At 39.1% G+C, this 22,337-nt stretch overlaps 1 protein-coding gene across 1 annotated transcript in view; it reads left to right on the top strand.

Annotated features, from left to right (window-relative positions):
- Positions 1–11,787: 11,787 nt before the first annotated feature.
- LOC123725166 (LIM domain only protein 7-like) overlaps positions 11,788–22,337 on the top strand; it is a 34,814-nt gene continuing 24,264 nt past the window's right edge. Inside the window, exon 1 of the mRNA XM_082969775.1 lies at positions 11,788–11,902. The gene's annotated coding sequence lies outside the window, so the exon portion shown is untranslated. The remainder of the gene's footprint in view (positions 11,903–22,337) is intronic.

Raw genomic sequence — 22,337 nt, 5'->3', positions numbered from 1 at the left:
GAGCGCTACATGCCAGCCCCCCGCAAGTGCCATGCGAGAGCAGGCATCGAGCCAGGACAGATTGTGCCAGCTCAGCGTGTCTGGTCTCCAGTGCGCCATTTCGGTCCAGGCTATCCTGCTCCGGCTCTGCGCACTGTGTCTCCGGGGCGCTGGGAGAGCTCAGTTCGCCCAATGCCTGCGCTCCGCCCGTGCCGGGCAAAAGTGGGCATTCAGCCTGGAGTTTGGGTGGCAAGCCTACGCACCAGAACTCCAGTGCTCCCCCACAGCCCGTTTTATCCTGTGCCTCCTCCTCGGACCAGGCCTCCAGTGGGTCGCTCCAGCCTGGTTTATCCTGTGCCTCCTCCCAGGACCAGGCCTCCTGTGGGTCTCTCCAGCCTGGTCTATCCTGTGCCTCCTCCCAGGACCAGGCCTCCTGTGGGTCTCCCCAGCCTGGTGAGTCCAGTGCCTGCGCTCAGAGCCAGGCCTCCTTCATGTCTCCCCAGCCTGGTGAGTCCTGGGCCAGAGCCGCCCGCCAGTCCGGAGCCGCCAGAGCCGCCCGCCAGTCCGGAGCCGCCAGAGCCACCCGCCAGTCCGGAGCCGCCAGAGCCGCCCACCTGTCCGGAGCCGTCTGCCTGTCCGGAGCCGCCAGAGCCGCCCGCCTGTCCGGAGCCGCCCGCCTGTCCGGAGCCGCCAGAGCCACCCACCTGTCCGGAGCCGCCAGAGCCGCCCGCCTGTCCGGAGCCGCCAGAGCCGCCCGCCTGTCCGGAGCCGCCAGAGCCGCCCGCCTTTCCGCCTGGTGAGTCCTGTGCCTGCGCCCAGGGCCAGGCCTCCTTCATGTCTCCCCAGCCTGGTGATTCCTGGGCCAGAACCGCCCGCCAGCCCGGAGCTGCCGGAGCCGCCAGGGACGCCGGGCGCAGCCAGGGACGCCCGCCAGCCGGGCGCAGCCAGGGACGCCCACCAGTCCTCCGGCACGGCCAGGGGCGCCACCTAAGTGGGCGACGCCGAGGGTGGAGCGGAGGCCACGTCCCGCACCTGAGCCGCCGCCGTAAGCAGGCCCACCCGGACCCTCCCCTTCAGAGTCAGGTTTTGCGGCCGGAGTCTTCACCTTTGGGGGGGTACTGTAACGCCCTGGCCATAGAGGGGTTTTTGTTCTTTATTTTGGTTAGGCCAGGGTGTTACATTGGGTGGGTGTTCTATGTTCATTTTTCTATGTTTTTGTATTTCTTTGTTTTGGGCCGTGTGGCTCCCAATCAGGCACAGCTGTAGTTCGTTGTTGCTGATTGGGAGTCACACATAAGGAGCCTGTTTTTCCTTTGGGTTTTGTGGGGGATTGTTTCTGTTTAGTGTCTTGCACCTGACTGTACTGTTTGGCTGTCGGTTTTCTTGTTTTGTTGTATCGTGTTCGTTCGTAAATTAAAACTCAAGATGAACACTAACTCTGCTGCACCTTGGTCTACTTCCACAGACAGCCGTTACATTATCAGAATAACTATATTATCATTATTACCTCTAAGAGGATGTTCCCAACTGAGTCTCTCTCAGTTTACTGGTCAAGACGTGACACTGAGTCTCTCTCAGTTTACTGGTCAGGACGTGACACTGAGTCTCTCTCAGTTTACTGGTCAGGACGTGACACTGAGTCTCTCTCAGTTTACTGGTCAGGACGTGACACTGTGAGTCTCTCTCAGTTTACTGGTCAGGACGTGACACTGAGTCTCTCTCAGTTTACTGTTAAGGACGTGACACTGTGAGTCTCTCTCAGTTTACTGGTCAGGACGTGACACCGTGAGTCTCTCTCAGTTTACTGGTCAGGACGTGACACCGTGAGTCTCTCTCAGTTTACTGGTCAGGACGTGACACTGTGAGTCTCTCTCAGTTTACTGGTCAGGACGTGACACTGTGTCTCTCTCAGTTTACTGGTCAGGACGTGACACTGTGAGTCTCTCAGTTTACTGGTCAGGACGTGACACTGTGAGTCTCTCAGTTTACTGGTCAGGACGTGACACTGTGAGTCTCTCTCAGTTTACTGGTCAGGACGTGACACTGTGAGTCTCTCAGTTTACTGGTCAGGACGTGACACTGTGAGTCTCTCTCAGTTTACTGGTCAGGACGTGACACTGTGAGTCTCTCAGTTTACTCGTCAGGACGTGACACTGTGAGTCTCTCTCAGTTTACTGGTCAGGACGTGACACTGAGTCTCTCAGTTTACTGGTCAGGACGTGACACTGTGAGTCTCTCTCAGTTTACTGGTCAGGACGTGACACTGTGAGTCTCTCTCAGTTTACTGGTCAGGACGTGACACTGTGTCTCTCTCAGTTTACTGGTCAGGACGTGACACTGAGTCTCTCTCAGTCAGTCAGAGAGCTGTGACTTTCTTGGGTTACATATTAAATGGAATTAAAAGTTAAGTAGTGCCATTTGGGACATGGACTTAGTTTCTCACAACTGTGGGTCTGAATGGGTCTTTGTAGAGTTTATGAGAGACAGTACTGTAGTAGTGTAGTAGTACTGTCTCCAAGACGTGGTAGGAGTCTGTTGTGTTCCCATGCCAAGCAGAGAGGAGCGGAGCACCCTGAGGTTTGTCAATGGCATGACACCAAGTTCTCTCGCTCTCTCTCTCTCGTTAACATTGCAAAGCAAGTGAATTAGATAATAAACAAAAGTAAAAAATTAACAGTAAACATTGCACTTTCCAAAAGAATAAAGACATTTCAAATGTGATATTATGTATATATACAGTGTTGTAATGATTTGCAAATAGTGAAAGTACAAAAGGGAAAATAAATATGGGTTGTATTTAAAATGGTATTTGTTCTTCACTGGTTGCCCTTTTCTTGTGGCAACAGGTCACTCATCTTGCAGCTGTGATGTCACACTGTGGTATTTCACCCAGTAGAGTTTATCAAAATTGGGTTTGTTTTCAAGTTCTTTGTGGATCTGTGTAATCTGAGGGAAATATGTGTCTCTAATATTGTCATACATTTGGCAGGAAGTTAGGAAGTGCAGCTCAGTTTCCACCACATTTTGTGGGCAGTGTGCACATAGCCTAAGGCAGCCACTCTCAATAGCAAAGCTTTGCTCACTGAGTCTGTACATAGTCAAAGCATTCCTTAAGTTTGGGTCAGTCACAGTGGTCAGGTATTCTGCCACTGTGTACTCTCTGTTTAGGGCCAAATAGCATTCTAGTTTGCTCTGTTTTATTGTTAATTCTTTCCAATGTGTCAAGTAATTATCTTTTTTCTCATGATTTGGTTGTGTCTAATTGTGTTGCTGTCCTGGAGCTCTGTGGGGTCTGTTTGTGAACAGAGCCCCAGGACCAGCTTGCTTAAGGGACTCTTCTCCAGGTTCATCTCTCTGTAGGTGATGGCTTTGTTATGGAAGGTTTGGGAATCCCTTCCTTTTAGGTGGTTGTAGAATTTAACGTCTCTTTTCTGGATTTTGAGAATTAGCGGGTATCGGCCTAATTCTGCTCTGCATGCATTATTTGGTGTTTTACGTTGTACACAAAGGATATTTTAGCAGAATTCTGCATGCTGAGTCTCAATTTGGTGTTTGTCCCATTTTGTGAATTCTTGGTTGGTGAGTGGACTCCAGACCTCACAACCAATGGGTTCTATAACTGATTCAAGTATTTTTAGCCAGATCCTAATTGGTATGTTAAATCTTATGTTCCTTTTGATGGCATAGAAGGCCCTTCTTGCCTTGTCTCTCAGATCGTTCACAACTTTGTGGAAGTTACCTGTGGCGCTGATGTTTAGGTCGAGGTATGTATAGTTTTTTGTGTGCTCTAGGGCAACGGTGTCTAGATGGAATTTGTATTTATGGTACTGGCGACTGGACCTTTTTTGGAACACCATTATTTTTGTCTTACTGAGATTTACTGTCAGGGCCCAGGTCTGACAGAATCTGTGCAGAAGATCTAGGTGCTGCTGTAGGCCCTCCTTGGTTGGTGACAGAAGCACCAGATCATCAGAAAACAGTAGACATTTGACTTCAGATTCTAGTAGGGTGAGGCCGGGTGCTGCAGACTTTTCTAGTGCCCTCGCCAATTCGTTGGTATATATGTTGAAGAGGGTGGGGCTTAAGCTGCATCCCTGTCTCACCCCACGGCCCTGTGGAAAGAAATGTGTGTTCTTTTGCCGATTTTAACCGCACACTTGTTGTTTGTGTACATGGATTTTATAGGCATGAGAAAACTTTAACTTTGTTTTGGTTTGTTTGTTTGTCAATTAGGGTGTGCAGGGTGAATATGTGTTCTGTCGTACGGTAATTTGGTAAAAAGCCAATTTGACATTTGCTCAGTACATTGTTTTCACTGAGGAAATGTATGAGTCTACTGTTAATGATAATGCAGAGGCTTTTCCCAAGGTTGCTGTTGACACATATCCCACGGTAGTTATTGGGGACAAATTGTCTCCACTGTGGTACATTGGGGTGATCAGTCCTTGGTTCCAAATATTGGGGAAGATGCCAGAACTAAGGATGATGTTAAAGAATAGCCAATTGGAATTTCTTGTCTGTATATTTTATAATTTCATTGAGTATCCCATCAACACCACAGGCCTTTTTGGATTGTAGGGTTTGTATTTTGTCCTGTAGTTCATTCAAGGTAATTGGAGGATCCAGTGGGTTCTGGTAGTCTTTAATAGTTGATTCTAAGATTTGTATTTGATCATGTATATGTTTTTTCTGTTTGTTCTTTGTTATAGAGCCAAAAAGATTGGAGAAGTGGTTTACCCATACATCTCTGTTTTGGATAGATAACTCTTCGTGTTGTTCTCTGTCCAATTTTCCTAGAAGTGGTTAGAGTGATTTCTGACGTGCTGTTCCTTCTTTTTCCGTAGTGTATTTCTGAATTGTTTTAGTGATTCACCGTAGTGAAGGCGTAGACTCAGGTTTTCTGGGTCTCTATGTTTTTGGTTGGATAGGTTTCTCAATTTCTTTCTTTGGTTTTTGCATTCTTCATCAAACCATCTGTCATTGTTGTTAATTTTCTTCGGTTTTCTGTTTGACATTTTTAGATTTGATAGGGAAGCTGAGAGGTCAAATGTACTGTTTAGGTTTTCTACTGCCAAGTTTACACCTTCACTATTACAGTGGAATGTTTTGTCCAGGAAGTTGTCTAAAATGGATTGAATTTGTAGTTGCCTAATTGTTGTTTGGTAGGTTTCCACACTACATTCCTTCCATCTATAGCATTTCTTAATATTCTTCAGTTCCTTTGGCTTTGATGCCTCATGATTGAGTATTACTCTGTTCAAGTTGACTGTGATTTTGCTGTGATCTGATCGGGGTGTCAATGGGCTGACTGTGAACGCTCTGAGAGACTGGGTTGAGGTCAGTGATAAAGTAGTCGACAATACTATTGTCAAGAGATGAGCTATAGGTGTACCTACCATTGGAGTCCCCTCAAAGCCTACCATTGACTATGTACATATCCAGAGCTGCAGGAGTTGTGAGACGTTTTTGTTGGTTATGTTGTTGTAGTTGTGCCTACGGGGGCATATGGGAGAGGGAATGCTGTCACCTCCAGGCAGGTGTTTGTCCCCCTGTGTGCTGAGGGTGTCAGGTTCTTGTCCAGTTTTGGCATTTTGGTCACCATACAGTTGTGGCCAAAAGTTTTGAGAATGACACAAATATTAATTTTCAAAGTCTGCTGCCTCAGTTTGTATGATGGCAATTTGCATATACTCCAGAATGTTATGAAGAGTTATCAGATGAATTGCAATTAATTGTCAAGTCCCTCTTTGCCATGCAAATGAACTGAATCCCCAAAAAACATTTCCACTGCATTTCAGCCCTGCCACAAAAGGACCAGCTGACATCATGTCAGTGATTCTCTCGTTAACATAGGTGTGAGTGTTGACAAGGACAAGGCTGGAGATCACTCTGTCATGCTGATTGAGTTCGAATAACAGACTGGTAGCTTCAAAAGGAGGGTGGTGCTTGGAATCATTGTTCTTCCTTTGTCAATCATGGTTACCTGCAAGGAAACATGTGCCATCATCATTGCTTTGCACAAAAAGGGCTTCACAGGCAAGGATATTGCTGCCAGTAAGATTGCACCTAAATCAACCATTTATCGGATCATCAAGAACTTCAAGGAGAGCGGTTAAATTGTTGTGAAGAAGGCTTCAGGGTACCCAAGAAAGTCCAGCAAGCGCCAGGACCGTCTCCTAAAGTTGATTTCAGCTGCGGGATCGGGGCACCAGCAGTACAGAGCTTGCTCAGGAATGGCAGCAGGCAGGTGTGAGTGCATCTGCACGCAGTGAGGCGAAGACTTTTGGAGGATGGCCTGGTGTCAAGAAGGGCAGCAAAGAAGCCACTTCTCTCCAAGAAAAACATCAGGGACAGACTGATATTCTGCAAAAGGTACAGGGATTGGCCTGCTGAGGACTGGGGTAAAGTCAGTTTCTCTGATGAATCCCTTTTCCGATTGTTTGGGGCATCCTGAAAAAAGCTTGTCCGGAGAAGACAAGGTGAGCGCTACCATCAGTCCTGTGTCATGCCAACAGTAAAGCATCCTGAGACCATTCATGTGTGGGGTTGCTTCTCAGCCAAGGGAGTGGGCTCCCTCACAATTTTGCCTAAGAACACAGCCATGAATAAAGAATGGTACCAACACATCCTCCGAGAGCAACTTCTCCCAACCATCCAGGAACAGTTTGGTGACGAACAATGCCTTTTCCAGCGTGATGGAGCACCTTGCCATAAGGCAAAAGTGATAACTAAGTGGCTCGGGGAACAAAACATCGATATTTTGGGTCCATGGCCAGGAAACTCCCCAGACCTTAATCCCATTGAGAACTTGTGGTCAATCCTCAAGAGGCAGGTGGACAAACAAAAACCAACAAATTCTGACAAACTCCAAGCATTGAATATGCAAGAATGGGCTGCCATCAGTCAGGATGTGGCCCAGAAGTTAATTGACAGCATGCCAGGGCGGATTGCAGAGGTCTTGAATAGAAGGGTCAACACTGCAAATATTGACTCTTTGCATCAACTTCATGTAATTGTCAATAAAAGCCTTTGACACTTATGAAATGCTTGTAATTATACTTCAGTATTCCATAGTAACATCTGACAAAAATATCTAAAGACACTGAGGCAGCAAACTTTGTGGAAATTAATATTTGTGTCATTCTCAAAACTTTTGGCCACGACTGTAGACTAGTACATGTCCCTGGGCCTGGAAATGATTGATTCCCCCTCCAGGATGGAGAAGCCGTGTTCATTAAAGTGGGGAATCTAGGGGGGGGGGGATATAGGTAGCACACAGGATAAGATAATTTCCTTTTGAATTTAATAGAGTGAGTTAGGTCGACTCTATATCAAATTAGCATACCCCCCCGAGTCTCTTCCCTGTTTCACACCTGGTAGTTTGGTGGATGGGACTACCAGCTCTCTGTAACCTAGAGGGAAACCAGTGGGTCCGTCTCCTCTATACCATGTTTCTTGTAGGATGACAATGTCTGTATTTCCAATTTCTTTTATGAAGTCCAGGTTCCTGCTCTTTAGGCCAAAGGCAGATGACCTCAGGCCTTGGATATTTCAGGATGAGATAATGAAGGCTTTGTGTTCCATAAAGGGTCCAATGTTGTTAGTGGTGTGGTTTGGCCTCAGACCAGTAAGTGTGATCAGAGCCTGCTGAGCATCTGGTACATGCCATTTGCCTGGGCAAGTGTAAGAGTGGGGGTTGAGCCTGTTTGCCTGCTCACGGCCTGGGCGTATGTGTCACTTTCATGTTGAGGCCCTCTTTGCGGGAGTGGGGGGCATGGGGTGGGCAGGAGGGGCATAGGTCTGATCTGAGGGGGCCTAAATGGGGTGTGGGCATGGTTGACTTGGGGGGGTGTTGATTGGTTGGAGTGGGGGTGTGGATGTGGCTAGTGGTACTGTGGTCTGGATGTAGGTCCTCTCGGCATGGGTCCTCTATGGGGGGGAGGAGGTCTGGCAGAGTGTCTCGCTGGTCTGGGCGGGGTGTCTATTGATCTGTTGTTCCTGTGTGAAGTGTTGGGGCTGCGTTTGAGGGTGATGTCCTTTAGGGTGCGAGTGAAGGTGGGCACTGATGCCTTGTATAGGTGGACCTGGTCATAGAGGCTGTTCAAGTCCAGGGTGGAGTGGTGGGCCAGGTAAACATTTGGTTTTGAGGCACAGTCATGGGAAATACTTGCGTTTACCTGCTGTATGGAAGCAGGGTGGAAGTCTTTTCATGGTAGCAAGGTGGAGATAACCACCTGTCTCTCTCTTTCTCTCTCTCTCTCTCTCTGAGAGATGACTGTGTCCCCAATAACACCATATTGCTTATACAGTGATGGACTACTTTATACCTGGACCCATTGGGCTCTGGTCAAATGTAATGTGTCCCAGAAGACTGGTCTTCTACATGTCTCAGCAGACTGTGGAGTGTCCCAGCAGAGTGGTCTTCTACATGTCTCAGCAGACTGTGGAGTGTCCCAGCAGAGTGGTCTTCTACATGTCTCAGCAGACTGTGGAGTGTCCCAGCAGACTGGTCTTCTACATGTCTCAGCAGACTGTGGAGTGTCCCAGCAGAGAGGTCCTGAATTTCCCAGTTGAAATACCCTAGCTGTATATCTGACTGGTTGTATTTTCTCAATATGATGGACCGCTAATGAACAAGTAACATAGAGAAGTGTGTGTGTGTTCCTGTACATGGGTGTGTCTGTATGGCTGTGTGTGTGTGTGTTCCTGTACATGGGTGTCTGTATGGCTGTGTGTGTGTTCCTGTACATGGGTGTGTCTGTATGGCTGTGTGTGTGTTCCTGTACATGGGTGTGTCTGTATGGCTGTGTGTGTGTGTGTGTGTGTGTGTGTGTGTTCCTGTACATGGGTATGGCTGTGTGTGTGTGTGTGTGTTCCTGTACATGGGTGTGTCTGTATGGCTGTGTGTGTGTTCCTGTACATGGGTGTGTCTGTATGGCTGTGTGTGTGTTCCTGTACATGGGTGTGTCTGTATGGCTATGGGTGTGTCTGTATGGCTGTGTGTGTGTGTGTGTGTGTGTGTGTGTGTGTGTGTGTGTGTGTGTGTGTGTGTGTGTGTGTGTGTGTGTTCCTGTACATGGGTGCGTCTGTATGGCTGTGTGTGTGTGTTCCTGTACATGGGTGTGTCTGTATGGCTGTGTGTGTGTTCCTGTACATGGGTGCGTCTGTATGGCTGTGTGTGTGTGTGTTCCTGTACATGGGTGTGTCTGTATGGCTGTGTGTGTGTGTTCCTGTACATGGGTGTGTCTGTATGGCTGTGTGTGTGTGTTCCTGTACATGGGTGTGTCTGTATGGCTGTGTGTGTGTGTTCCTGTACATGGGTGCGTCTGTATGGCTGTGTGTGCATGTGTGTGTGTAAAGGTTGTACTGGTACTCTGTGTCTGCAGTCCCAGCACACTACATAACAGCCAACAGTAGTGAATCCATCCCCCCCCCCCCCCCCATGGAATCTTACTCATTATGATGGAAAAGGACAAATGAATTCTAGAACAGCATTATTCTGAGACACTTTGTGAATTCAGGCCCAGAAGTCTTGTGTTAGATCAGCTCCCTGAGCTAATGTTGCCTTAGCTCAGCGGGGAAATGTAGTCTTATAGGGCTACAACGACCCAGGTTCAAACCCAGTCAAAAGCCTACATATGACATTACAATGAGTGGTTTAAACATAGATTCTATAATGTAATCCTATGGGTGTAAATACATTTTGGGCTCCTGAGTGGCGCGGTGGTCTAAGACACTGCCTTTAGGTGCTAGAGGTGTCACTACAGACCCTGGTTCGATCCCGGGCTGTATCACAACCAGCCGTGATTGGGAGTCCCATAGGGTGGCGCACAACTGGCCCAGCGTCGTCCGGGTTAGGGGAGGATTTGGCCGGGGTAGGCCGTCATTGTAAAATAAGAATTTGTTCTTAACTGACTTGCCTAGTTAAATAAAGGTTAAATATTATTATATATATTTTTTTTTTACATCTATCCCTGGATGTCCACTCTTAGGCTGCGTTTACACAGGCAGCCCAATTGTGATCTTTTTTCCACTATCACATCAGATATTTTCAAATCAGATCTTGTTCAGAGTTGATCTGATTGGACAATATACCATTTATTGGGGGAAAAAAGTTCAGAATTGGGCTGCCTGTGTAAATGCAGCATTACATGTCCAGCTTCTAACAGGCAGACTAAAACAGATGTCTCTCAACCCAGAATCCTGCTCTGTAGTTTTATGTGAGTTTTTACAGTGGCCTGGTAACGTTTAGAGTTTTTTCTAAAATGAGTCCAGTGTTTTAGGATGGATTTGGCCTGTTAAACATCAGACAGCGTGTGTGTCTGTCTCTTCAGAGAAACGACCAGATGAATCTACCGTCTGTTTCTAGAGAAATATTTAGAAAAGGACGTTAGGCGAGACTCTCTCTCTCTCACAGCACCGTTAATAATTAGAGATCGTTTTTCTTTTCGAGTGTTTGTGTGTGGTGACTGTATGCGAGTAACTTTGTAGGCGTAAAGTTAGTCAGTGTTGCTCCCTGCTGTCAGGAACAAGAACAGCAGTGGTGAATCAGTAAGAGATGATCAACGAGGGGCTATGAATTTTATTAAAAATAATCAACGATTTGTTTTCCACGACGTGCTAGCGGAGTAGAGCCCAGAGTTGATTATCGCTTTCATACCATGGGTATAATTAAACACATTTTCTTCTTGAAATGTGTTCATTTGCAGGTAGAAATGTGTTCAACATCCACTGAAGTAGCTAGCAAATGTACTAAATAGCTACAGTAGTTGCCGTGGTAACCAAACAGACTCGCTAGTTTAGCTAACTAGCTCGCCATTATGAACATCGAATTCAACAATTCCAATAATGTTTTAAATACGACTTTTGCTTTTAAAAGGCAGCTTCAACATCTAACATGTAAGAATTAACTATAGTCATTGAATTCAACCATGCAAATATACCGTGCGTTATTTAATGAAGCAATAAGGCCAGAGGAGGTGTGGTATATTAGTTGTGGTACATTGGCCAGATGTGCCTTATTGCTATTATAAACTGGTTAGCAACGTAATTAGAGCAGTAAAACTAAATGTTTTGTCATACCCGTAGTATACGTCTGATATACCATGGCTTTCAGCCAATCAGAATTCAGGGCTGAAACCACACAGTTTCTAACAGTATATAACCAACAGGGGTCAGGAGAGGCGAAGGGAGGCACAGTAGGCTGACTGGAGAGAGAGAACTGTTTTAGGATATAAAATGTAGAAATGCTTAATGAACTTAGTTAAACTGTCGTACCCCATCACAACCCAAAATACAAGCTTGTTTTACTCCAAAGTTTGTAAACAAACATGTAAACAAACACTGTTACCAAACCACTTTTACCAAACCAGTGGTGGCTGTCTGTTTTGTTATTGTTTCAACAGCAGATTGCCCCTTTAAAAATCATCCTCCAAATCTGAATTTATTGATGATGACAACAATGTAATTTAATATTTATAATACCACTGATGAATTTAGATGGGAGAAGATATCTCTGAGAGATTCAAGGAACAGAGCTACTTATGGATAATGACAACAGTTATTGAATATTATCAATAAAGTGGAAAGGATTCAAAACATGTATTCTTGTGAAGTGTGATGGATGTGGCTCTGTGAGTAGTTTTGTTTGAAACCTGAAGACTAGGCTTTAGCTCAGCAGGCTAACATAGACGCGCAGGACATCCAGGGTTTCTAGTCAATCATAAAGTCCAAAAAGGATATTGTTTGAATGATTAAGCAGGGACCTGTGTAAAACTACACACTTTATTGCTTTGCAGGGACAAAGTCTCAAAACCCTGTTTTATCAGAAAACATTCATAGTGAAAGTTAGAAAAGAACAAGGCACAGAAAGCAAGAGCAAGTGACCCAATTCTGTCGGGTAAAATTAGTAGGCTTCTCTCAGGTATGTATGTGATCAGTGATTGGACATTGACAGTTACAGTAACTGTAGGCTGTTTAATGAGCATTCTCCATTCTGGTTCAATGAAAAGTTAACCTCTTCAGAGTTTTAACAGCAGATTTATTCGTTTATCTGGCTATTCTTTTCTTATTGATCATAATTTGATTGTTCCCAAATATGTTTCAGTTAATCAAAATAGAAAACATGTCAGATAACATACTGTATGTTTGTGAGTATTACTACCATTTTTTGTTATGTTATAGTGTATAATAGGTGAGTCTGTATCATGTCCTGTCTCTTAGTAATGTTATAGTGTATAATAGGTGAGTCTGTATCATGTCTCTTAGTAATGTTATAGTGTATAATAGGTGAGTCTGTATCATGTCTCTTAGTAATGTTATAGTGTATAATAGGTGAGTCTGTATCATGTCTCTTAGTAATGTTATAGTGTATAATAGGTGAGTCTGTATCATGTCTCTTAGTAATGTTATAGTGTATAATAGGTGAGTCTGTATCATGTCCTGTCTCTTAGTAATGTTATAGTGTATAATAGGTGAGTCTGTATCATGTCTCTTAGTAATGTTATAGTGTATAATAGGTGAGTCTGTATCATGTCTCTTAGTAATGTTATAGTGTATATAAGGTGAGTCTGTATCATGTCCTGTCTCTTAGTAATGTTATAGTGTATAATAGGTGAGTCTGTATCATGTCTCTTAGTAATGTTATAGTGTATAATAGGTGAGTCTGTATCATGTCCTGTCTCTTAGTAATGTTATAGTGTATAATAGGTGAGTCTGTATCATGTCTCTTAGTAATGTTATAGTGTATAATAGGTGAGTCTGTATCATGTCTCTTAGTAATGTTATAGTTTATAATAGGTGAGTCTGTATCATGTCTCTTAGTAATGTTATAGTGTATAATAGGTGAGTCTGTATCATGTCCTGTCTCTTAGTAATGTTATAGTGTATAATAGGTGAGTCTGTATCATGTCCTGTCTCTTACTAATGTTATAGTGTATAATAGGTGAGTCTGTATCATGTCTCTTAGTAATGTTATAGTGTATAATAGGTGAGTCTGTATCATGTCCTGTCTCTTAGTAATGTTATAGTGTATAATAGGTGAGTCTGTATCATGTCCTGTCTCTTAGTAATGTTATAGTGTATAATAGGTGAGTCTGTATCATGTCTCTTAGTAATGTTATAGTGTATAATAGGTGAGTCTGTATCATGTCTCTTAGTAATGTTATAGTGTATAATAGGTGAGTCTGTATCATGTCCTGTCTCTTAGTAATGTTATAGTGTATAATAGGTGAGTCTGTATCATGTCCTGTCTCTTAGTAATGTTATAGTGTATAATAGGTGAGTCTGTATCATGTCTCTTAGTAATGTTATAGTGTATAATAGGTGAGTCTGTATCATGTCTCTTAGTAATGCTATAGTGTATAATAGGTGAGTCTGTATCATGTCTCTTAGTAATGTTATAGTGTATAATAGGTGAGTCTGTATCATGTCTCTTAGTAATGTTATAGTGTTTAATAGGTGAGTCTGTATCATGTCTCTTAGTAATGTTATAGTGTATAATAGGTGAGTCTGTATCATGTCTCTTAGTAATGTTATAGTGTATAATAGGTGAGTCTGTATCATGTCTCTTAGTAATGTTATAGTTTATAATAGGTGAATCTGTATCATGTCTCTTAGTAATGTTATAGTGTATAATAGGTGAGTCTGTATCATGTCTCTTAGTAATGTTATAGTTTATAATAGGTGAGTCTGTATCATGTCTCATAGTAATGTTATAGTGTATAATAGGTGAGTCTGTATCATGTCTCTTAGTAATGTTATAGTGTATAATAGGTGAGTCTGTATCATGTCCTGTCTCTTAGTAATGTTATAGTGTATAATAGGTGAGTCTGTATCATGACTCTTAGTAATGTTATAGTGTATAATAGGTGAGTCTGTATCATGTCTCTTAGTAATGTTATAGTGTATAATAGGTGAGTCTGTATCATGTCTCTTAGTAATGTTATAGTGTATAATAGGTGAGTCTGTATCATGTCCTGTCTCTTAGTTATGTTATAGTGTATAATAGGTGTCTGTATCATGTCTCTTAGTAATGTTATAGTGTATAATAGGTGAGTCTGTATCATGTCTCTTAGTAATGTTATAGTGTATAATAGGTGAGTCTGTATCATGTAATATCTCTTAGTAATGTTATAGTGTATAATAGGTGAGTCTGTATCATGTCTCTTAGTAATGTTATAGTGTATAATAAGTGAGTCTGTATCATGTCTCATAGTAATGTTATAGTTTATAATAGGTGAGTCTGTATCATGTCTCTTAGTAATGTTATAGTGTATAATAGGTGAGTCTGTATCATGTCTCTTAGTAATGTTATAGTGTATAATAGGTGAGTCTGTATCATGTCCTGTCTCTTAGTAATGTTATAGTGTATAATAGGTGAGTCTGTATCATGTCTCTTAGTAATGTTATAGTGTATAATAGGTGAGTCTGTATCATGTCTCTTAGTAATGTTATAGTGTATAATAGGTGAGTCTGTATCATGTCTCTTAGTAATGTTATAGTGTATAATAGGTGAGTCTGTATCATGTCTCTTAGTAATGTTATAGTGTATAATAGGTGAGTCTGTATCATGTCTCTTAGTAATGTTATAGTTTATAATAGGTGAGTCTGTATCATGTCTCTTAGTAATGTTATAGTGTATAATAGGTGAGTCTGTATCATGTCCTGTCTCTTAGTTATGTTATAGTGTATAATAGGTGAGTCTGTATCATGTCTCTTAGTAATGTTATAGTGTATAATAGGTGAGTCTGTATCATGTCTCTTAGTAATGTTATAGTGTATAATAGGTGAGTCTGTATCATGTAATATCTCTTAGTAATGTTATAGTGTATAATAGGTGAGTCTGTATCATGTCTCTTAGTAATGTTATAGTGTATAATAAGTGAGTCTGTATCATGTCTCTTAGTAATGTTATAGTGTATAATAGGTGAGTCTGTATCATGTCTCTTAGTAATGTTATAGTGTATAATAGGTGAGTCTGTATCATGTAATATCTCTTAGTAATGTTATAGTGTATAATAGGTGAGTCTGTATCATGTCTATTAGTAATGTTATAGTGTATAATAGGTGAGTCTGTATCATGTCTCTTAGTAATGTTATAGTGTATAATAGGTGAGTCTGTATCATGTCTCTTAGTAATGTTATAGTGTATAATAGGTGAGTCTGTATCATGTCTCTTAGTAATGTTATAGTTTATAATAGGTGAGTCTGTATCATGTCTCTTAGTAATGTTATAGTGTATAATAGGTGAGTCTGTATCATGTCTCTTAGTAATGTTATAGTGTATAATAGGTGAGTCTGTATCATGTCTCTTAGTAATGGTATAGTGTATAATAGGTGAGTCTGTATCATGTCTCTTAGTAATGTTATAGTTTATAATAGGTGAGTCTGTATCATGTCTCTTAGTAATGTTATAGTGTATAATAGGTGAGTCTGTATCATGTCCTGTCTCTTAGTAATGTTATAGTGTATAATAGGTGAGTCTGTATCATGTCCTGTCTCTTAGTAATGTTATAGTGTATAATAGGTGAGTCTGTATCATGTCTCTTAGTAATGTTATAGTGTATAATAGGTGAGTCTGTATCATGTCTCTTAGTAATGTTATAGTGTATAATAGGTGAGTCTGTATCATGTCCTGTCTCTTAGTAATGTTATAGTGTATAATAGGTGAGTCTGTATCATGTCTCTTAGTAATGTTATAGTGTATAATAGGTGAGTCTGTATCATGTCTCTTAGTAATGTTATAGTGTATAATAGGTGAGTCTGTATCATGTCTCTTAGTAATGTTATAGTTTATAATAGGTGAGTCTGTATCATGTCTCTTAGTAATGTTATAGTGTATAATAGGTGAGTCTGTATCATGTCCTGTCTCTTAGTAATGTTATAGTGTATAATAGGTGAGTCTGTATCATGACTCTTAGTAATGTTATAGTGTATAATAGGTGAGTCTGTATCATGTCTCTTAGTAATGTTATAGTGTATAATAGGTGAGTCTGTATCATGTCTCTTAGTAATGTTATAGTGTATAATAGGTGAGTCTGTATCATGTCCTGTCTCTTAGTAATGTTATAGTGTATAATAGGTGAGTCTGTATCATGTCTCTTAGTAATGTTATAGTGTATAATAGGTGAGTCTGTATCATGTCCTGTCTCTTAGTAATGTTATAGTGTATAATAGGTGAGTCTGTATCATGTCTCTTAGTAATGTTATAGTGTATAATAGGTGAGTCTGTATCATGTCTCTTAGTAATGTTATAGTGTATAATAGGTGAGTCTGTATCATGTCTCTTAGTAATGTTATAGTTTATAATAGGTGAGTCTGTATCATGTCTCTTAGTAATGTTATAGTGTATAATAGGTGAGTCTGTATCATGTCCTGTCTCTTAGTAATGTTATAGTGTATAATAGGTGAGTCTGTATCATGACTCTTAGTAATGTTATAGTGTATAATAGGTGAGTCTGTATCATGTCTCTTAGTAATGTTATAGTGTTTAATAGGTGAGCCTGTATCATGTCTCTTAGTAATGTTATAGTTTGTAATAGGTGAGTCTGTATCATGTCTCTTAGTAATGTTATAGTGTATAATAGGTGAGTCTGTATCATGTCCTGTCTCTTAGTAATGTTAGAGTATAATAGGTGAGTCTGTATCATGTCTCTTAGTAATGTTATAGTGTATAATAGGTGAGTCTGTATCATGTCCTGTCTCTTAGTAATGTTATAGTGTATAATAGGTGAGTCTGTATCATGTAATATCTCTTAGTAATGTTATAGTGTATAATAGGTGAGTCTGTATCATGTCTCTTAGTAATGTTATAGTTTATAATAGGTGAGTCTGTATCATGTAATATCTCTTAGTAATGTTATAGTGTATAATAGGTGAGTCTGTATCATGTCTCTTAGTAATGTTATAGTGTATAATAGGTGAGTCTGTATCATGTCTCTTAGTAATGTTATAGTGTATAATAGGTGAGTCTGTATCATGTCTCTTAGTAATGTTATAGTTTATAATAGGTGAGTCTGTATCATGTCTCTTAGTAATGTTATAGTGTATAATAGGTGAGTCTGTATCATGTCCTGTCTCTTAGTAATGTTATAGTGTATAATAGGTGAGTCTGTATCATGACTCTTAGTAATGTTATAGTGTATAATAGGTGAGTCTGTATCATGTCTCTTAGTAATGTTATAGTGTTTAATAGGTGAGCCTGTATCATGTCTCTTAGTAATGTTATAGTTTGTAATAGGTGAGTCTGTATCATGTCTCTTAGTAATGTTATAGTGTATAATAGGTGAGTCTGTATCATGTCCTGTCTCTTAGTAATGTTATAGAGTATAATAGGTGAGTCTGTATCATGTCTCTTAGTAATGTTATAGTGTATAATAGGTGAGTCTGTATCATGTCCTGTCTCTTAGTAATGTTATAGTGTATAATAGGTGAGTCTGTATCATGTAATATCTCTTAGTAATGTTATAGTGTATAATAGGTGAGTCTGTATCATGTCTCTTAGTAATGTTATAGTTTATAATAGGTGAGTCTGTATCATGTAATATCTCTTAGTAATGTTATAGTGTATAATAGGTGAGTCTGTATCATGTCTCTTAGTAATGTTATAGTGTATAATAGGTGAGTCTGTATCATGTCCTGTCTCTTAGTAATGTTATAGTGTATAATAGGTGAGTCTGTATCATGTAATATCTCTTAATAATGTTATAGTGTATAATAGGTGAGTCTGTATCATGTCTCTTAGTAATGTTATAGTTTATAATAGGTGAGTCTGAATCATGTCTCTTAGTAATGTTATAGTGTATAATAGGTGAGTCTGTATTATGTATCTTAGTAATGTTATAGTGTATAATAGGTGAGTCTGTATCATGTAATATCTCTTAGTAATGTTATAGTGTATAATAGGTGAGTCTGTATCATGTCCTGTCTCTTAGTAATGTTATAGTGTATAATAGGTGAGTCTGTATCATGTCTCTTAGTAATGTTATAGTGTATAATAGGTGAGTCTGTATCATGTCTCTTAGTAATGTTATAGTGTATAATAGGTGAGTCTGTATCATGTAATATCTCTTAGTAATGTTATAGTGTATAATAGGTGAGTCTGTATCATGTCTCTTAGTAATGTTATAGTGTATAATAGGTGAGTCTGTATCATGTCTCTTAGTAATGTTATAGTGTTTAATAGGTGAGCCTGTATCATGTCTCTTAGTAATGTTATAGTTTGTAATAGGTGAGTCTGTATCATGTCTCTTAGTAATGTTATAGTGTATAATAGGTGAGTCTGTATCATGTCCTGTCTCTTAGTAATGTTATAGAGTATAATAGGTGAGTCTGTATCATGTCTCTTAGTAATGTTATAGTGTATAATAGGTGAGTCTGTATCATGTCCTGTCTCTTAGTAATGTTATAGTGTATAATAGGTGAGTCTGTATCATGTAATATCTCTTAGTAATGTTATAGTGTATAATAGGTGAGTCTGTATCATGTCTCTTAGTAATGTTATAGTTTATAATAGGTGAGTCTGTATCATGTAATATCTCTTAGTAATGTTATAGTGTATAATAGGTGAGTCTGTATCATGTCTCTTAGTAATGTTATAGTGTATAATAGGTGAGTCTGTATCATGTCCTGTCTCTTAGTAATGTTATAGTGTATAATAGGTGAGTCTGTATCATGTAATATCTCTTAATAATGTTATAGTGTATAATAGGTGAGTCTGTATCATGTCTCTTAGTAATGTTATAGTTTATAATAGGTGAGTCTGATTCATGTCTCTTAGTAATGTTATAGTGTATAATAGGTGAGTCTGTATTATGTATCTTAGTAATGTTATAGTGTATAATAGGTGAGTCTGTATCATGTAATATCTCTTAGTAATGTTATAGTGTATAATAGGTGAGTCTGTATCATGTCCTGTCTCTTAGTAATGTTATAGTGTATAATAGGTGAGTCTGTATCATGTCTCTTAGTAATGTTATAGTGTATAATAGGTGAGTCTGTATCATGTCTCTTAGTAATGTTATAGTGTATAATAGGTGAGTCTGTATCATGTAATATCTCTTAGTAATGTTATAGTGTATAATAGGTGAGTCTGTATCATGTCTCTTAGTAATGTTATAGTGTATAATAGGTGAGTCTGTATCATGTAATATCTCTTAGTAATGTTATAGTGTATAATAGGTGAGTCTGTATCATGTCTATTAGTAATGTTATAGTGTATAATAGGTGAGTCTGTATCATGTCTCTTAGTAATGTTATAGTGTATAATAGGTGAGTCTGTATCATGTCTCTTAGTAATGTTATAGTGTATAATAGGTGAGTCTGTATCATGTCTCTTAGTAATGTTATAGTTTATAATAGGTGAGTCTGTATCATGTCTCTTAGTAATGTTATAGTGTATAATAGGTGAGTCTGTATCATGTCTCTTAGTAATGTTATAGTGTATAATAGGTGAGTCTGTATCATGTCTCTTAGTAATGGTATAGTGTATAATAGGTGAGTCTGTATCATGTCTCTTAGTAATGTTATAGTTTATAATAGGTGAGTCTGTATCATGTCTCTTAGTAATGTTATAGTGTATAATAGGTGAGTCTGTATCATGTCTCTTAGTAATGTTATAGTGTATAATAGGTGAGTCTGTATCATGTCTCTTAGTAATGTTATAGTGTATAATAGGTGAGTCTGTATCATGTCTCTTAGTAATGTTATAGTTTATAATAGGTGAGTCTGTATCATGTCTCTTAGTAATGTTATAGTGTATAATAGGTGAGTCTGTATCATGACTCTTAGTAATGTTATAGTGTATAATAGGTGAGTCTGTATCATGTCTCTTAGTAATGTTATAGTGTATAATAGGTGAGTCTGTATCATGTCCGGTCTCTTAGTAATGTTATAGTGTATAATAGGTGAGTCTGTATCATGTAATATCTCTTAGTAATGTTATAGTGTATAATAGGTGAGTCTGTATCATGTCTCTTAGTAATGTTATAGTTTATAATAGGTGAGTCTGTATCATGTCTCTTAGTAATGTTATAGTTTATAATAGGTGAGTCTGTATCATGTCTCTTAGTAATGTTATAGTTTATAATAGGTGAGTCTGTATCATGTCTCTTAGTAATGTTATAGTGTATAATAGGTGAGTCTGTATCATGTCCTGTCTCTTAGTAATGTTATAGTGTATAATAGGTGAGTCTGTATCATGACTCTTAGTAATGTTATAGTGTATAATAGGTGAGTCTGTATCATGTCTCTTAGTAATGTTATAGTGTTTAATAGGTGAGCCTGTATCATGTCTCTTAGTAATGTTATAGTTTGTAATAGGTGAGTCTGTATCATGTCTCTTAGTAATGTTATAGTGTATAATAGGTGAGTCTGTATCATGTCCTGTCTCTTAGTAATGTTATAGAGTATAATAGGTGAGTCTGTATCATGTCTCTTAGTAATGTTATAGTGTATAATAGGTGAGTCTGTATCATGTCCTGTCTCTTAGTAATGTTATAGTGTATAATAGGTGAGTCTGTATCATGTAATATCTCTTAGTAATGTTATAGTGTATAATAGGTGAGTCTGTATCATGTCTCTTAGTAATGTTATAGTTTATAATAGGTGAGTCTGTATCATGTAATATCTCTTAGTAATGTTATAGTGTATAATAGGTGAGTCTGTATCATGTCTCTTAGTAATGTTATAGTGTATAATAGGTGAGTCTGTATCATGTCCTGTCTCTTAGTAATGTTATAGTGTATAATAGGTGAGTCTGTATCATGTAATATCTCTTAGTAATGTTATAGTGTATAATAGGTGAGTCTGTATCATGTCTCTTAGTAATGTTATAGTTTATAATAGGTGAGTCTGAATCATGTCTCTTAGTAATGTTATAGTGTATAATAGGTGAGTCTGTATTATGTCTCTTAGTAATGTTATAGTGTATAATAGGTGAGTCTGTATCATGTAATATCTCTTAGTAATGTTATAGTGTATAATAGGTGAGTCTGTATCATGTCCTGTCTCTTAGTAATGTTATAGTGTATAATAGGTGAGTCTGTATCATGTCTCTTAGTAATGTTATAGTGTATAATAGGTGAGTCTGTATCATGTCTCTTAGTAATGTTATAGTGTATAATAGGTGAGTCTGTATCATGTAATATCTCTTAGTAATGTTATAGTGTATAATAGGTGAGTCTGTATCATGTCTCTTAGTAATGTTATAGTGTATAATAGGTGAGTCTGTATCATGTAATATCTCTTAGTAATGTTATAGTGTATAATAGGTGAGTCTGTATCATGTCTATTAGTAATGTTATAGTGTATAATAGGTGAGTCTGTATCATGTCTCTTAGTAATGTTATAGTGTATAATAGGTGAGTCTGTATCATGTCTCTTAGTAATGTTATAGTGTATAATAGGTGAGTCTGTATCATGTCTCTTAGTAATGTTATAGTTTATAATAGGTGAGTCTGTATCATGTCTCTTAGTAATGTTATAGTGTATAATAGGTGAGTCTGTATCATGTCTCTTAGTAATGTTATAGTGTATAATAGGTGAGTCTGTATCATGTCTCTTAGTAATGGTATAGTGTATAATAGGTGAGTCTGTATCATGTCTCTTAGTAATGTTATAGTTTATAATAGGTGAGTCTGTATCATGTCTCTTAGTAATGTTATAGTGTATAATAGGTGAGTCTGTATCATGTCTCTTAGTAATGTTATAGTGTATAATAGGTGAGTCTGTATCATGTCCTGTCTCTTAGTAATGTTATAGTGTATAATAGGTGAGTCTGTATCATGTCTCTTAGTAATGTTATAGTGTATAATAGGTGAGTCTGTATCATGTCTCTTAGTAATGTTATAGTGTATAATAGGTGAGTCTGTATCATGTCTCTTAGTAATGTTATAGTTTATAATAGGTGAGTCTGTATCATGTCTCTTAGTAATGTTATAGTGTATAATAGGTGAGTCTGTATCATGACTCTTAGTAATGTTATAGTGTATAATAGGTGAGTCTGTATCATGTCTCTTAGTAATGTTATAGTGTTTAATAGGTGAGCCTGTATCATGTCTCTTAGTAATGTTATAGTTTATAATAGGTGAGTCTGTATCATGTCTCTTAGTAATGTTATAGTGTATAATAGGTGAGTCTGTATCATGTCCGGTCTCTTAGTAATGTTATAGTGTATAATAGGTGAGTCTGTATCATGTAATATCTCTTAGTAATGTTATAGTGTATAATAGGTGAGTCTGTATCATGTCTCTTAGTAATGTTATAGTTTATAATAGGTGAGTCTGTATCATGTCTCTTAGTAATGTTATAGTTTATAATAGGTGAGTCTGTATCATGTCTCTTAGTAATGTTATAGTGTA

This window comes from Salmo salar, chromosome 26 (assembly GCF_965601325.2).
Source record: "Salmo salar chromosome 26, fSalSal1, whole genome shotgun sequence".
Taxonomy (NCBI): Eukaryota; Metazoa; Chordata; class Actinopteri; order Salmoniformes; family Salmonidae; genus Salmo; species Salmo salar.
The sequence above is the reverse complement of the archived record's forward strand: the minus strand, read 5'-3'. Positions and strand labels throughout refer to the sequence as shown.